The 16,812-nt window shown below is 39.0% G+C and overlaps 1 protein-coding gene across 3 annotated transcripts in view; it reads right to left on the minus strand.

Annotated features, from left to right (window-relative positions):
* The window catches only part of ccnd2a (cyclin D2, a), a 170,468-nt gene that overhangs the window by 28,023 nt on the left and 125,633 nt on the right, over positions 1-16,812 (minus strand). The gene's annotated exons all lie outside the window — the stretch shown is intronic.

Consider the following 16,812-nt stretch of genomic DNA (forward strand, 5'->3'; position numbering starts at 1 on the left):
TTGCCCCCGGCTTTAGCCCTTGAGGGAGCGCAAATATTTTTGTGTCCAGAGTACCTCATACAGGTCTTTTCTTAGAACACACTTAAAGCACAGCAGCAGATTTTTGTCTCGAGTAGTTCAGCTACTGCAGTGTCTTCCTCAGTGCCTCTCATATCACAAGCCCTTGAGTTTGTCACTCACGCAACAGCTGCTGGCTGATACTTTACCAGTCCAGTGCCTATTTTCCCTCAGAGCGAAAGAACCCACACAGAGAAACAAAAGCATTGTTGGAAAAGGACATTTCGGGGGCAGGTTGTGTCCCTCAAGAATTCGTCGGCACAAAAAATGCCAGTCCAACTTTGCATGGCTCACTCTTCCATTACTTATCAAACAGAAGTAAGAAGTTCCACCTGGGAGCTTTATCAACAATGTAGCAGCCAAGATCAAACGCCTTTTGAGCAGAAACACAACTCTTCATAGCTTGAAACTAAATTAACTTTTTGATTTTTAAATTCTTCTTTGTATCAGCCAAGAACCACCTGCAGGAAATAGTTCAAGAATGTACACTGAGTATACACCAGACCTCCCAACAGTTCACTGATCCAAATGCAAGCTCTCATGCTCACACCTGCCATTCTGAGGTGCGTTTGCACCATGGTTGCTCTAGTCTATTGGATTGGGACCTGCAAATGGGGTTTAAGCATAGATGTGAATAAGCTCATCTGCAGATTCTCACGTTCGGCATGCTTCAGGTGTCACCTCATTTTGGGTTTTTAGTAGCAGTGCGAACCACATACAACCTAAAAACCCTTAGTAATTATTCTTAATGAACGAATAAAGTTTAATGAGAGTTAAAAATAAATAGTACTTTTACATTACAAAGTTACTTTCAGATGTACTCTGTTTTGTTTTAGCTCTTTGATTTACCAAGATGAACCCCTTATGGAGGCCTCCTCTACAAGGGGCATCGCAAATCAAGTACCCCAACGATTACCCACCACCACACATGATTTTTTACAATAGCCCTACACTCGGATCAGGCTGCACTAATCTAATCCTTTTGGAAAATTTTATAGCGTTGGGTGTAATTTACGATCCTATCTTTTAAGATCCTCCCGCTTTGCTGCTGGCGTCAAACCCGAAGGGCTATCGCGCGTGCGTTTGCTACATGTGTCGCTTGCTATCTCGCTTGCAGAGGCGCACAAAGGTATCGGGAAGCTTAACATCCTGGGAAAATCTCAAACAGAGTGAAATTACCTTGATCCAAAGATTCCTGCTGCATACCAGCCCGACAAACCCATAACACAATAGAACAGCTGACACAGATAAAGGGGAGCACATACCAAGACGGAGTAAAATGAAAAAACAGTGCTAAAAATTAATGCAAAATCTGATTTAAAGTTTTAAAGCATTGTGAAACCATGTGCTTGTTATAAGATAGGTCCCCTAATAAAGTGAATTGATCAAGGTGTGATGACAGCTGTGGTCAAGCAACACCTTCCCACAGGACAGGCTCGCTGCTCTGTTTGGGTTTATTTAAGAAGGGTGGATGTTGTTTTGGCTGTAACGCTTAATACTGGGGGGAAAATGTCAGGGATTTTTGAAATTACAGCTTTTAATGTCAGACACAACAGTTTGAAGAGAATAACAGCACTGCTGAATGTTGCATTACTGATGCCCAGCCGATGTGCGTCCAACGACCACTGGCTGAACCAGTTTAATCCGCTTACCCGCTTCCTATCCCTACCGTGTTTATATATTTAAATATATATTAATTTCTCCCAAGGGTTTTTGTCCTTCTAGGAGTTTTTCCCACTGGGTTTTCTCCTAGGGGTTTTTTTCTTCCCCGGGAGAGTCAGCCAACTTTGGCTTAACTTAGCACTTTACTGTATACGTAACATTATTAATACGCTTGCTTGTACAGTTTATCCTTAGCCGCAATATTCTACTTCTTATATTATCTATTGATTTTCTGTGTATTCATGTAAAGCTGCTTTGCAACAATTAACAATTGTGAATATAAATAAATGAATATAAATTGTGAATATAAATAAAATTAAATTGAATTGAATTATTACTTGGGTGAGTTGCATAAACTTTAGGTTTATGATGCCGCTTGTTTACACCTTACAGCGTTGAACAGAAACTTTACAACAGGTCCTTTGGCTGCCCTCCCTAAAACTAAAAGATAACCTGGAGTGTTAAATAACAAAAGTAAAATCAGTTCCACAAATCAATCTTTATTTATTACACAGCGCTCTAAAACGCTGGATTCTGATTGGCCAGTCTTGGCATTCCAAGGTTTATTCTTTTCAGATAACTAATAACACACGGTAACCTGAATGCTGCAAATCATTTTGACAGATACAGTTTAATATTACATAAAATGAAATATAAATATGCATTTTAATAACATTACATTTACAAATGATTAAACCAAATAGTGTGTTTGTGACATTTGAAAGTCTTGCCTTATCCTAAAACAGAAAGTAAACGTGTTTTCCTCACAAAAGGTCTGTATTCGTAAAAATTTATTTCAAATAAATATTTAATGCTCCTTACCCTATGAGTTAAATAGCCTTGTAATAAGTGAGTTAATGTACAGGCAGCAGGTTGTTAGCGAAATTAGCCCTTTCATTGTGATACAAGACCCTTCACCTGCTGCCTATACATTATCCCTTACGTAAAAAACAATTAAAGAACATACGGTTTAAAATAACTTCAATTCATTGCTTCAATTTGTAATCAAACCATCTGAGTTTACATCAATACTATCAGTGTTTGAACATTTCATTTGCTTACTTTGAATCTTATAATCTTGGCACAAGATGTGCATGCTAATAACAGACAAGAATGTATGTATTGGCTAATAAGTGTTAAAAGAAAAAAAAATAACTTTATGAAAAATGCTCACATGCTACTATTCAGCGCTAACAAGGAAAGTACTTCAAAGAAAATATATTAATAGAAGAAACAAATATTAAATTGATTATGGGTCAAATAAAGACAAAGTATGTTTCCTTAAGTTGCCATGCAACATGACAAAACATTTCAAAGTTCTGAGTCACTAGATTTGCAGAAGTCTATTCACTTATCTGAATAATGCATTGATACAACCATTGATTAAATCTGTTCAGTCAGGCAGTCAAACATTAACAAGCCAGAAAAGACAAAGGGAAATATCTTGTGTTATAGTCATCAGGTATATGTCAATAAAATATGATACAGTATGATAAATTCATATGGTCAAAGAAATGATAAAATAAAAATAAAATTGTAACTAGATCATGAGTCATTGAAGGCTTGTATAGCTGAATGCACCTGCAGAGTGGCACTTTGAAACATTATCTGCTGTATCATAAACACAACATCTTACTTTGTCCATGTAGTCAAAGTGTGATATTATCCTTCCATGATAATAATCAATGATTATTTTTGCTCTAACTAAAAAAAACCTCACAACACAGGTATAAACGCACAACTGCCTGAAAGCCATTTGATCAAATCTGAGTGGGTCCATTGTGGCTTTAAAATGTTTGTTGTGTTTGGAATGATTCCAAGTCAGTTCAGAGAGATATCAAACGATGCCTCTATTCAAAGGGATTCAGTTCTGAATTTCTCTTTTCCGTTTCCTAAAATCATTCTCTATGTCTTGCCTGAAGCGGACACAGCTAGTGTGACCTAAATGAGATCCTCACACCTGCATGAACTTTATCAAACAACAACACTTCATAAATGAACAATTGAACAAATAAAACATTCACCTTAACCACCAGGCTGTGCCTTATAAAAACACCCCCTTTTCCAAAAAAGACTTTTATGCTTTAAATCTTTAATTTCCATGAAAAGAATATTGAAGCTTTCAACGTTTATTTTAGGAAATCCTAAAGGGAAATTCTAGAACACCTTGATCTGGTACAAAAACATAAATGTATGCTTCCATTCACTGCTGCCTGCAATGATAGCTTTATAGCGTTACATTATACACATAATGGCCTTTTCATTTCATTGACTTCTAGGGACTGCTAAAGATATGCAATACACATCAACAAAACAAAAGACACATCCTCCAAACATATACAACAATAACATGTCAATGAATAATCACACAACAAAAGAACACCATTATTCAGTGCTTATTACTACAAAACCCGACCTACAAAGATTGTTTACACTAATAAACCAACTGGAAAAGTTGGCAATTCAAAGTTGTCTGTGTTAATAATAAAAGCTTTTATAACTAAATATACAATAATAATAAACATGTTTTGACAAAAAGTTTAAAAACAAAAACTTTAAAAAGTTATCTGGTTTTGGAACCAAACTCTTCAGATGCAAAACCTGCTAAGTGCATCTTCTTGTTAATTAGCATCTTTTATTTGACTCTTAATGGATTCTGCCTTAAAAAAAACGGTATTTTCTAATGGCCATAGGATGAACGTCAATTGATGAACATATATAGTTTGGTTCCAAAATGAGATAACTTTAATTTTTCAAAGATCTCGTTTTTTGATTTTGCATTCCAATTAATATCAATCAAACTGCAATTGGTGTGTTTTGATTTAAGCCTTTAAAACAAAAAAATACAGCTAAGTAACAAAATAAAACAGTAAAAACATAATTACATAATAATAAACATGTTTTGACAAAAATGTTTAAAAACGGAGATCTCGTTTTGGAACCAAACTCTTCAGATGCAAAGTGCGTCTGGGCATGATTTCTTGTTAATTAGCATCTTTTATTAGACTCTTAATTCACTCTGCCTAAAAACGTTATTTCTTAATGATGAATGTCAATGAATGAACATATATAGTACGTGTAAGATACAATCATTATCTAATTTTTGACCAAGGTGGCGTAAATCGGCTTTTGTATCTGAACCCCTCAAAGTCATAAGATTCATTAGAGAAACAGAATTTAATAATAATAATAATAATAATTCAATTTCTATATCTCTTCTATTTAAAGGACAAGTTCGGTATTTTATACTTAAATCCCTGTTTTCAGATTATTTATGATGAATTAGAACGGTTTTGACTGAAATTTTGACATATGCAGCTGGCCCCAGAATTTTCGGGTGTTTGTTGTTTCACCTCCCACCTCTACAATGGGTGTAGGTGCACTGGAACAATCCTTCCTAAAATGCATTAAACTTTTGTTTACAAAGACGTGAAACTCACCGAGTGGTCAGGGGTGTATATTGATGTGCTCACACAAAAATCGCTGCAAAAGATGCTTTCCAACAGGTGTTTTACCGTTCATTGTAAACTTGTGGACCTATTTTTCCAAACACCTCACACCCGTATATTCTTCCGTTCAGAGCTTGAATAATAAACACTCCAGCTCCGTTGGTGGCGATAATCCGCCTTTGCCAATTGCAAGAATACAAACGGGTTCCCGGCGCGGAGTAATACCGTACCTCACAGCACATCTAATACAAGTCAATGGAGTTGGCAAAAACTATGATAAAATCTGTTGAAGTGCGTATCTTGCAGCGGTTTTTGTGTGAGCATATCAGTGAACACCCCTGACCACTCGGTGAGTTTCACGTCTTTAGAAAGTTTAATGCATTTTAGGAAGGATTGTTCCTGTGCACCTATAAACCCATTATAGAGGTGGGAGGTGATACAGGAAACACCTGAAAATTCTCGGGCCAGCATCATTTGTCCAAATTTCAGTCAAAACCGTTCTATTTCATCATAAACAATCTGAAAACAGGGCTTTAAGTGTAAAATACCGAACTTGTCCTTTAAGATCAACTGCCTACTGTGTAATGAGGACATTGTGGTTTCAGGGAGCAGGAGAGCAGTGTTGGGAACGTTACTTTAAAAAAGTAATTAGTTATAGTTACTAATTACTTCTCACGAATAGTAACTGAGTTAGTAACTGCGTTACATTATTATAAAAGTGATTAATTACCAGGAAAAGTAATAACTGTGTTACTTAAAAAATTCTAATATTTCAAATAACTTGAATGCCCCTTACAAAATGACATATGTTAAATGACTAAAATGGATACTAAAGAGAAATCACTAATTTTGTGGCAGCATGTGATGATGTGAGGTGCTTTATTAGATCAGAATTACTTGCCACAAACGTGGAAAGACTTTTTCTTCATGGGCATAAGTTGCACATTAAACAAACATTCTTGCCTTTCACCTCAACAATAGAAAAGTAGTGCTTTATACTTCGTGTTTGCGACCGCTACCTTTGAGCTTGTTGTACTTGATTGATGTGCAATGACCGGGCTGCATGTCAGTGCTTTGAGATGGGGCACAGCAGCAGCACAACTGTTCGTTGAGAAGAGAAAACGACGCGTATTTTCATGTCAGTCTACAAAAGTCTCCAACCACGCCAGAAAAGATAGCTAGATATGTCCTATAAAGTCGCTAAAGTGATAGAAAGTTGCTAAATCTAGCGACAAAGTGACCAAGTTGCTCAGACTTTTTAACACCACCGTTATTCCCATCACTGCAGGAGAGGCATGCTCATTCTTAACTTTTTGTCTGCTCCAGTCTGCGCTTAGGAAAAAAAGCAATTTTTCATCCATTACCTCTGGAATTTTTTCACATAGTTGAGAAGCCAGTCCACATCACAGGCTGGGCTCACCTTTCAATTACATCTCTGCCCTAATCAGGTTAGCTCATTTATAATAGCATTGCAATTACTGACAGGAGTGTGACCCTTGCTTTCTGCACTCAATCTAATACATGTGTTCCATTGAAAACAGAGAGATGCTTTGTGTCAGAGAAATTGGGGGGGGGGGTGTGTAGGGGAAACAACTCTGACATGCTGTGTCATGCAAAGGCTATATAAAGGGATGCAGGCTTTTTCCTGGATCAGTCAGGAGAGGACAGCACTATTTTTAGCGGCTATTTGAGGCAGGGGGAGTATAAACAGTGGCTGGTACCAGACCAACGGGTCTGTTTGAATCCTATCCCCAATGAGGGCTCGTGGGTCAACTGAAGAAAATCTGACCAGAGCCTACTGGGATAAACCATAGTTCTAAAGCCCTCAAATTCTCACATTTCCCCCCTTTCTCTTTCTTCCCATTTTCTCTTTCTTCAATTCCCCCACCCCCTTCATCTCCTGGAAGGTAATCTCCATTACCCTCCCTCCACGCCGATTCAGGATTCAGAACTCTGCTTCATTCTTAGGGTGTGAATGCTAAGAAGCCATTGATGAGGAAAGAGAAACTCTGCTGGGGATGTGGGTTGGAAATGCCTCTCTCCCCCCGCTAATTTCTCCAGGGCTCGACTTCCACACTCTGGAGCTTCCCAGCATGTCAAGGGTCAGCCCCCCCAGACTGATGGGTCAACCCCCCTGACTTTCCCCACCTACCCCGGGTCCCTTTCTAGAGCTCTCCATGAGAATGACAGAAACGAAGAATGGACAACAAGCTTCTAATGAACTGGGGAGGGACCAATCTGGACCCTAGCGCTCGGCCATAAAAGATGCTCGGAGAGACCAAAAGACCATTAAGCGACGGCTCCTTCCACGCTGCTTAGCTTGAGTGGTTCAGGAAGTATGCAGACAGTATAAAGAAGCAGTTATGAACGAACAGGCTATGCAGAAAAGCATTCCTGTTGCAATACGGTGACAGCAGTAGAGCTACATCTGAATTCCTCTGCAGGGGTAAAGTATATGCTGGGAGTAGAGAGCAAGGCAATGCATTATGATCTACAGCAGTCACGCCATTAAAGCCTGAATCAGTTGCCCTTAGTCAAGGCTTGAGCTGGCACAATAGTAGGATTGAGACTGGGGTCAGTAAACGAGGTCAGAGGAGGAAAATAGTTAGTTCTAGAAAATTGCACATCTCTTTAACATCCTGTCACATGCACCATCAAAAGCATCATCCAGGTAATTTTGTTACATGTATCGAATTAGAGAAATTGAGACGAGGGTTACACAGAGATAAACAAGCAGAAAGAAAATGTAATTATTTTGTACCAAACATCAAAGGAAATCAGAACGCTTAATTCAACAAACACCTGGCTTAATTTAAGTTCATAAGTTTACATTCATTTTTTATTAGAATTTATTAAGAATATAAACTGTATCACATGGTATATGATACCAGAAGGCCAAGGTTGCCGTTAGCTGTAGGCATGTAGACCACCGTCACTGCCAACCTCTAATTTATACCCGATAACACCTTTAACACAGCCATGCTGTTGTTGTCGTCGCTCAGGGTGTGAGGTCAAGCATTTCCTGTGTCTGTGAATGGTCGCCATCATTAGAATTGCATGTTGACGCTCCTGCCCTCCCCTCCACCATTCAAGAGTCATATAAAGTCAGACATCTCTCTCCCCCTTCTGACTTTAATAGACCCGCGTATACACGGCATTCACTGAGCACGAAAAGCTACATAACAGAAATAAAAGTGCAGGCATCCGAGTGGCTCTCAGCTTGACCACAAAAAACAAAAAACTCCATAGAACTCCATAGATCAGTATTTTGCAGACGAAAAGTTGCTTATTTGCCCCATATAGTGTCTATTCAAGTTTTAGTTTTTCTTTCTCAATCTGCTTGATATTCAATGTCATGTAACAGCGCACCTATCCTACCCAAACCTCCTATTCTTGCTTGGAAAACACGAGAGACTAGTTCAAACCATGGGGCCAGGCATGGTGGGCCTGGGGAGGGTGAATCGGTAGTGTACTAACAGGTTTGGCTTCCACACCCTGTTGGAAAATAAATACTTCATAATGACTGCTTATTAAAACATGAAACGTGGGTATGACCGAAAGTGTGCATTCCATAGGAAATCCATAACAAGCAAATACATGTTCTCTCATCAGCCGTGACATTTCAAATACACGGGGGAGAGATTAACTACATATTTACAGTAGGTCAGTGACCGCAATGAAAGATGGCAAAGTAAAATGTCGCTTAGAGCAAATTAACAGATTGCCAACTTCAACAAGAAACATGAGCAGACGCTGATGATTTCAAAGACGTGACATTAATAACGAAGATGATCCGCAATGCCTCTAATCTTCGGTCTTTGATAATGATGAAAATATTTTGTGCTAAGATGCATTTTTAAAACATGTCTGATACATAGATTTCACCTATCGGAAATGGTAATACAGCAGCGTTCATCTTTCTTTCCAAGAAGAAGAAAAGGCTTGTTAGCCCCCCTCAATAGCCCCCATACACGCCCACCCACCCACTGCTCAGACTCTGTCCTGGGCTCTGCAGTCTGCTGCGATATAGATTAGGTTTCAGCTCTGAACTTGCACAAGCTTTGCCAGAATGTGACAGGGTTGGAAATTTCGAAGAAAAGAAAGAACAAGAACTAAAATAAAAATAACAGGAAGAAAAGGGTGTTTTAAATGCTGAGTAGAGAAGTTTGGTTATTATTGGAAAAAATCTAAGAGGTCATTCATGAGCCTGAGCCAAGCTATGAGGAAACTGCTCTCGTGTCTCAAACAGTTGAGGGATCTGGCCAAGTCCTACTTCAGCTGTTGTTCCAGGCCTTGCATTTATCACAGAGGCATTTCCCGCAGAAATCGAGAGACCTGGAGGCCAGGCGATCTGTCCCATGTCCTCTAAACCTCCAAATAGCAGTTCCATGAAAGCGGACCTTGTGCAGGGAACTCCTCCACTTGAAAGAGTCTAACAGCTCAGGTAGAACGACCGTAAAGCAAGACAAACTATCTTACAACACCTCTGCACCATATCTACATCCTGTACAAGATCATGTGAGCCTTTTGACTTTGGTAGAGTGCACCCTCAAGCCATTCCACATACTTTCCCGTCCCTCCCCCTTGAAAAATTCCTCACCTTTAAAAAAAAAAAGCGGGGGAGTTTTGTATTTGACATTTGAGGGGTTAATGATTATCAGAACAGAAAAAAATGTCTTTCCAGGTTTCTGCCATCTGTCAGTTTTATGGACAGCCAAGAAGGAAATTGGGTCCTTGGATTGTTTGGCGCAAGAATAATGAGCTACTGAAAAAACTGTTATAGATGACCCCTCCGCTCCGTCCTCATATGGACCAAATCCAACAGCATTAGCTTCAAACAAGCTTTAAGCAATCAGGAATAAATCAATTGGATGTTATGAGGAGAGGGAGGGAGGGAGCCAGGCTAGGAACAAGGTAATGACATCCGCCATGCCACGGATTGGGAGTGCTGGGAATGTTTCGGAACCTTGTGCTGACTATGAGAGCAAGCTACCTCAGATTATCAGGGGTGGTTCTAGGCTCCATCTAAGCACATAAGACTCGATGAGTATGTATGTTTTGTATTGCATGAGGGGCGCTGGATGTTCCTCAGACAAAACAGCAGATAATATGGTGGGAAGGAAACAGGTCTCGTGAGACGCATTCCACGATGAGCTATGCGAGCATAGAATGTGCAATGAATTCACATGCTGTGGCCCGTAATGCGCCAGAGGTGCATATTACTACTTCTTAAACATTTGCATTTAATGAAAAGCGCAAAAGCAGCTGGATTCCATGTTCTCGCTTTACACAGTGTCCAGCATACACTACGGGTCAAAAGTTCATGTTTCTCATGATCCTATAAAGCTCTGATCTGAGGACATATGCTCAAGTGTTTGAAATGTGTTTTTGTAGCCAACAAAACAATTGCGGCAACATATTCAGTTCCTTCATTAACAACGACCATGCTAAAAAATGTATATCAAGGTTTTTTTAAATTATGTCGGCTTTACGGTATAGGACGGTATTTGTTTTTTTAATGCATGACTGGGTGTTAACCATTAGTGAATATTGTAGAAAAGCATGCATAGGCAACTTGCATACATAGCATTTAAACAAATAAATAGAAAAGGTGTTTAATTTGCATTAATAATACTAATATTCCTAAGTCCAAGCCCAGGTAAACTACACAGTAGACAGTACTACATATTAGCAAAATGTAGATGTCTTTAAAATCAGCCATAGAGATTCCCTAAGCTGATCTTAGGTCTGCAGCTAGCAAATAGGCTACAATTATTAGTTAGTAGGGTTGTAACAATTAATCGTGCAAATGCGCGTTTTCTCAATAAATGAATTTGAATGAATTTCCGGGCACATCCGGAGCCAGAGGGTGCTCTCGTGCAGAAACTCCAATTGTGCCACAGAAGTAGCAGCATTACAAACGCTATTCCAGAAAATGTCTAGAGGAATATTTATATCGCCGTTCTTCAGATTGTTTCGGGTATTTTCATGATAATAAAGAATATTTTGAATGATTTTGTTTAACAAGTGTTGCTTTTTTAAATGCACATTATAAACGACTCCGACACATAATGATTTTAGATTGATATGGAGCTCAGTTCGTCCCCCCTAACTTCTTTGGGGTCTGCCTTTTCTTACACTTTTCAAATATTGCCAGTGGGTGGAGCCAAGGTCTGAACAGGGGTTTGGTTATTCTTTAATGGGACACGCGATTTATCGTTACAGCCCTACTAGTTAGCACTGGCGGATGCAGAACGTGACATATGGGTGGGCATAGATTAAGCCGAGGTGGGCCTGAATCTTTGGATGCACTTTTGAATAAGAAACAACAAGTCTATTAAAATTTGTCAAAACTTCACGAATCACAAGCGTATTGGTGAGAACACTCATTTAAACAGCATACACACACACCCACACAAACTTGACTGCACGTCACATTTTTGACATTATTGATACTGCTTTAAATCATAATGAAACCAGACATTAATTAAGCCTTTTTGGTAAAAAAAAAAAAGTTATTGGGATGTTATATAGCCTACAAAAAAAGAACCTGCACACAGTGACAAGAAATATAAATGAACACAAAAAACATAATACTTTTAAATAGCCTATTAAACTGTTTATTGCAAATAAATTAGGCTACTAAATGCTTAAAATGAAGCTTCTAACATCATATTCTCCTCATGCAAATCACTACAAATATATTTTCGTTCTCACATATTTAAGTTAACTTACTAAATAAAGAAAAAAGAAATTGCTAGAATAATGTTAAACTCTGAGATTAAACGAAACGACAAATTAGGATGTAATTGATTTGATGCAGGTAACAAACACTATTTTATTAAACTATGCAATAAGTTATATGCACTGTTATCCAGTTAGCATATTGTAATGAGTGTTATGGCTATATCTATATTTTTATTCCTTACACGTTAATGTGTTCGATCAGTAGATTAACTAAGCGCATGGTGACATAAAATGATTGTGCGCGTCACACAAACAAGCAGTAAAAATCCGGTGACGCATTCTGTTTTTTTGTCCTGGCTTCAAAAATCTGGCAGTATGTGTAAATCTTTTAATGACGAAAACTGCGTCATGCGCAATGTAGGCGAACCCTCACGTACACATAAAAATGGCCTATAGTCATTGTTATGTTGTGTTTTTAACCTATGATTATGCTATAAAATAATTAGATATATGATATCTAACAGTAGGGTGAACATACATTCTCTTTTCCCAGACATGTCCTCTTTTTAGATAAAAAAAAATGTCCAGGATTCGGCTTCTGCTTTCTACAGTCGCCATTTAATGTGTGCGTTTTGATTAAACCACGCCTTTTCACACGCCATGCTCGGTCATGTACGCAAACATTGTTCAAACTGCATCTCAATCATTGCCCTCAGCACCACAACATATAAAAATGGCGACGGGGTTCATCTTTTAGTTGGCATTATTTAAGCACCTTTTTCAAGTTAATTCAGATTGCACACCACAGAGCAAAGTATAAGGTGTAGTGCATTAACTGATAGATGACATCTGTATGAAAACGGTTTACATAATGTGATGCAATACAGACCCATTCCCATCCACTTATTTTCTTTCCCATCCACTTGTTTTTAAAGCGTTTTAACACCCATGAAAGCATTCTTTGAAAACCATAATCATGTTTGGTCATATTATGTTTATCTGAAAAATGTATTTTTAATTGAAAACATATTGTGGATGTGGCATGAATGATATGAAAATGCAGTCATGCACATAATATATTTATTTTGTTTTTTTTTATAATAGTGAATAACAGCCCACACATTGTTAGTGTATGTTTAATATGTCCAGTAGTATGATTATATTCAGGTTTGCACCTGAACACAGAAATGCGTCTTTGTGTGTAGGCTTGTATTTGGCTCAGTCAGTACACAAAAGTAAATGTACACAATCTAACAGAACAAGAAATAAAACTTGGCTGAATGTTCTTAGAATAGATAAGGAACATTGGAATGTGTATGAGGTGGCAGTTTGGCCTAAAGCACTGATGCAAATCAATGCCCTGAGATGTTCAGAAACCGATCAATCCATCCGCTATGAATGAGTTGCAATAACTTTGGTATGTGCATTAATTCCAAAGCAATATGACACATCTCCTACGAATCCTTTTACTAAACAAGAATGTTAACTCCCTCATTGGAAATCTCTCCTACTGTATGTGGTTGTTTTTTTCCACTTCTTTTTTTCCACAGTTTTAGGTGATAGTTCACCCAAAAATCATTTACTCACCCTTATGTTGCCCTAAACCTGTATAAGTTTCTTATTTCTGTTGAACATAAAAGAAAAATATTTTGATAATGAGGGTAAGCATACGATTGATTGTACCTATTGACTTCCATAGTATGTGTTTTTTCTACTATGGTAGACAATGGGTAGCCTGGTCCAACCAGACTCTCGTAGATTAATTTCATTTGTACAGAGAGTCTGGTAGAGGTCGACCAATTTATCGGCCGGCCGATTAATTGGACGATTTTTGGCATATTTTAAAAAATCGGCTTTAGCCGATTTTGCTGCAAAATTAGGCCGATTAATATAGGCAGGCGCATCACCGAGCACCTAAGCGTTGTTGTAGAACTCGTGACGCTGCCTCTTGCTGCAAGCAGATCGCTCCCGTGTGTGTGCAGCCGTGCCTTGTTCACAAACAGCTTTAGTAAACGATGGCGGGATTGCGCAAATTAAGCAGCCAGTACAACAGCGCGACGGGCTTATCTCTCGCGGTGCACTGTCCGTGCAAAGATTAGGCTCATTTCATGTAATTAATGAGTGATGATGATTTTTGTTTGCGTGACAGAGAGAGCAGAGCCGCGCGCGCATGATTTCTGTCTTTAAACTGTCTCACTGACACGATGGCGAAAGGTCGGAAGACCAAATCGTATCCACCGAGGAAATGTTTTTCGTGTTGTTACAGTAACATTTTGTTTACAGTTTTGCGCTGCTCAGCCTGGATTAGAACACAGCGCGTTCGATTCGCGAACTGACTCCTTTGAACGGATTCGTTTGAATGAACGGTTGAAACAACAGATCTGTCCCAACACTAAACTCACAAGACGTCACTGTCAGCACAATCAGTCACTTATAGCGCCTCAGAAATGAGAATGTAAATGTGTTTAGAAAGATTTGCCCTAAATAACAGTCTCAACTAAAAAACATAGACATTTACTATGTTAACTTTATAATGATTAAATAATTTATCAGGTCTACCAAATAAGGATTTTATCCTACAAAGCAATAAAAGCCATGGTAAAAAACTGATCAAAGATGATGACAGCAGAGTGTCAGGTAATATCTGTGTCTGATAAATGCATGGTGCAGAGGAGGTTAATTTTTTTTAATACTTTAGACTTAAATAGTGACATTTTTACATTTAAAATATCTGCTAATGATGAGAACATTTTGATTATTATGTACATATAGAAAATCGGCCAAACATATCGGCCATCTGCTGCTCTGATTTCTAAATATCGGCATCGGCCAGAGAAAAAGCCATATCGGTCGACCTCTAGAGTCTGGCCACGCTCCATTGCAAAGCGTTACTTCCGTTAAGGAGGGTCCTCTGTTGAAGTTTAAAACTATTGGATCTGCCCAGAGTCACTCATGATCTGCCATACGCAATCGCTAACGTTGGTCGTGACATATGTCATGCGCCGAAACCGGCCGGAAACAACAAGTCAGACAAACAAAACTTAGCAAACCTGGTTCTTGCTCCGGCTTTAACTTCTGTATATTTGGCAGTTTTGCAACAATGGACCGAATAGCTTTTCTCACGTCTTTCTCCGCTGCCATTACTGAACTACAACTCAAACTGACGCACAACCTCAACGTCATCTTTCTTAGCCACCCCCCTCTGTTCGCTGATTGGTCCTGCAGATTTTTGCAGGAGAAAACGAAACTCTTCTTAGCGGTCCCAGATGTAGTACTGAAGCGAAATGAAAATCAAGCGGAAGCACATAGGAGGGCGGAGCCAGGCTAGGCAATGGGTACTGTAACATAAGATTATTAAAATTATATTAAAATAACTTTTGGTGTTCAACACAATAATAAAACTCATACAGGCCCACAACAAAACAAAAGTGAGTAAATGATGACAGAATGACATTTTTGGCTGAACTATCCCTTTAACGCTGGCTGTACATGCATGATTTGCACCTGCTTTCTGAAGACAAGTACTGTCCATACACTATTTATAGCTATATATCATAACACATGTGACAACAGATGTTGCAGAATAAAAGTTATAACAGAGTTTTTAAGTGGCATCTGTGACCCTCCAAGTAGCTTAAGACAGAGGCTCTTTGCACCTCTGACAGGAAGCGCAGGCTGCAGCCGCTGCATAGCCAGTGCTCCTCACATCAGTGAGTTATGATGTGCCACCGTCATCTGCCGGGTCCCAACAGCTGCCGGGACAGTTGTTGAGCACTGGGGCAGTGGTAAGGTTACTATAGATTGCCATAAAACGCTTGCTCAGTATCACAATTAGCATTGCCGGTACAAAAATCTAAAGTATGAGCATATATGAACAAATATATGTGAGGGTCGTTCAAGTTAAACCGGGTTGTTTTATCTTTATTATGCATATTAGAGACAAGGCCCGGTTTTACTTGAATGACCCTCATTTGTACAAAAGGCTCTGATCTGAAGGCATATGTCTGAAAGTTTTTATTTATTTGGGATTTTTAAGTCACAACATAATGTCCATATATTAATTTGTGTCATACCCTAATTTTGGTGATATTACAATAAGAAAAATATAAATAAAGCAAGAGTAAGGCTCTGAACTTGTCAATGTCAGTGTACATACATACTGTACATATATTTTTATGGTTTATATATGTTAACAAAAATGTATTTCTAATTCCACTAAGGCATATACAGAATATGTTCATTTGTAAAGCACCAAACAAGCCAATTCTTGACAACTTGAGTAATACTTTCATAATCGGAGGTGAAGGTCAGGCAGTAACAGAGGTTTGCATCTGCCAAACTCATACAGTACAGTACAAAAGTCCTTCACCCAGTCCAGCCTCATTCCTCCTATCCAACAGGAACTGGGGACACAAGGAGAGAGAGAGCGAGAGAAGGGGAGGTGGGCTGTGGAAGGGGGCTGCTTAACACAAAGAAGAAGCCTGGATTAAGTCATGAGCAGCAAACGACATAGGTTGGATTTTTAACGGGTGAGATCACATCCTCTTCTGTGAGTGGCTAAGAGACTCGTCCTCGGTCGGACAGCCGAGTCTTCGGCATGCCAAACGGGACATCCATTATTGGGACAGCGGCACGTGGTCACACACGCACATTAGCATGTGCATGCACATTAATGCAGAAGTAACTACGGATTTAAATGAACAAACAAACATGCTTACAAAGCTTTTGCACCAAATCATAAAAAAATGAAGGCACTCATGGCCGTTTCTTTGGGAAACTGCATGCAGACATTGTTCAAATGTGCAACACACACGTACGTTTGAGCAGTCGGCACAAAGGGACATGCAAACAGAGTGTCTGAGCATGTGTGTACGTGTGTGCATGTGTGTGAATCTGTGCGGGTAAGTAGCCTGGGAGGGCCGTGGGGTTACATAACTGTGCTACAGCAGGGGCCCCC

Source organism: Misgurnus anguillicaudatus, chromosome 6 (assembly GCF_027580225.2).
Source record: "Misgurnus anguillicaudatus chromosome 6, ASM2758022v2, whole genome shotgun sequence".
NCBI lineage: Eukaryota > Metazoa > Chordata > Actinopteri > Cypriniformes > Cobitidae > Misgurnus > Misgurnus anguillicaudatus.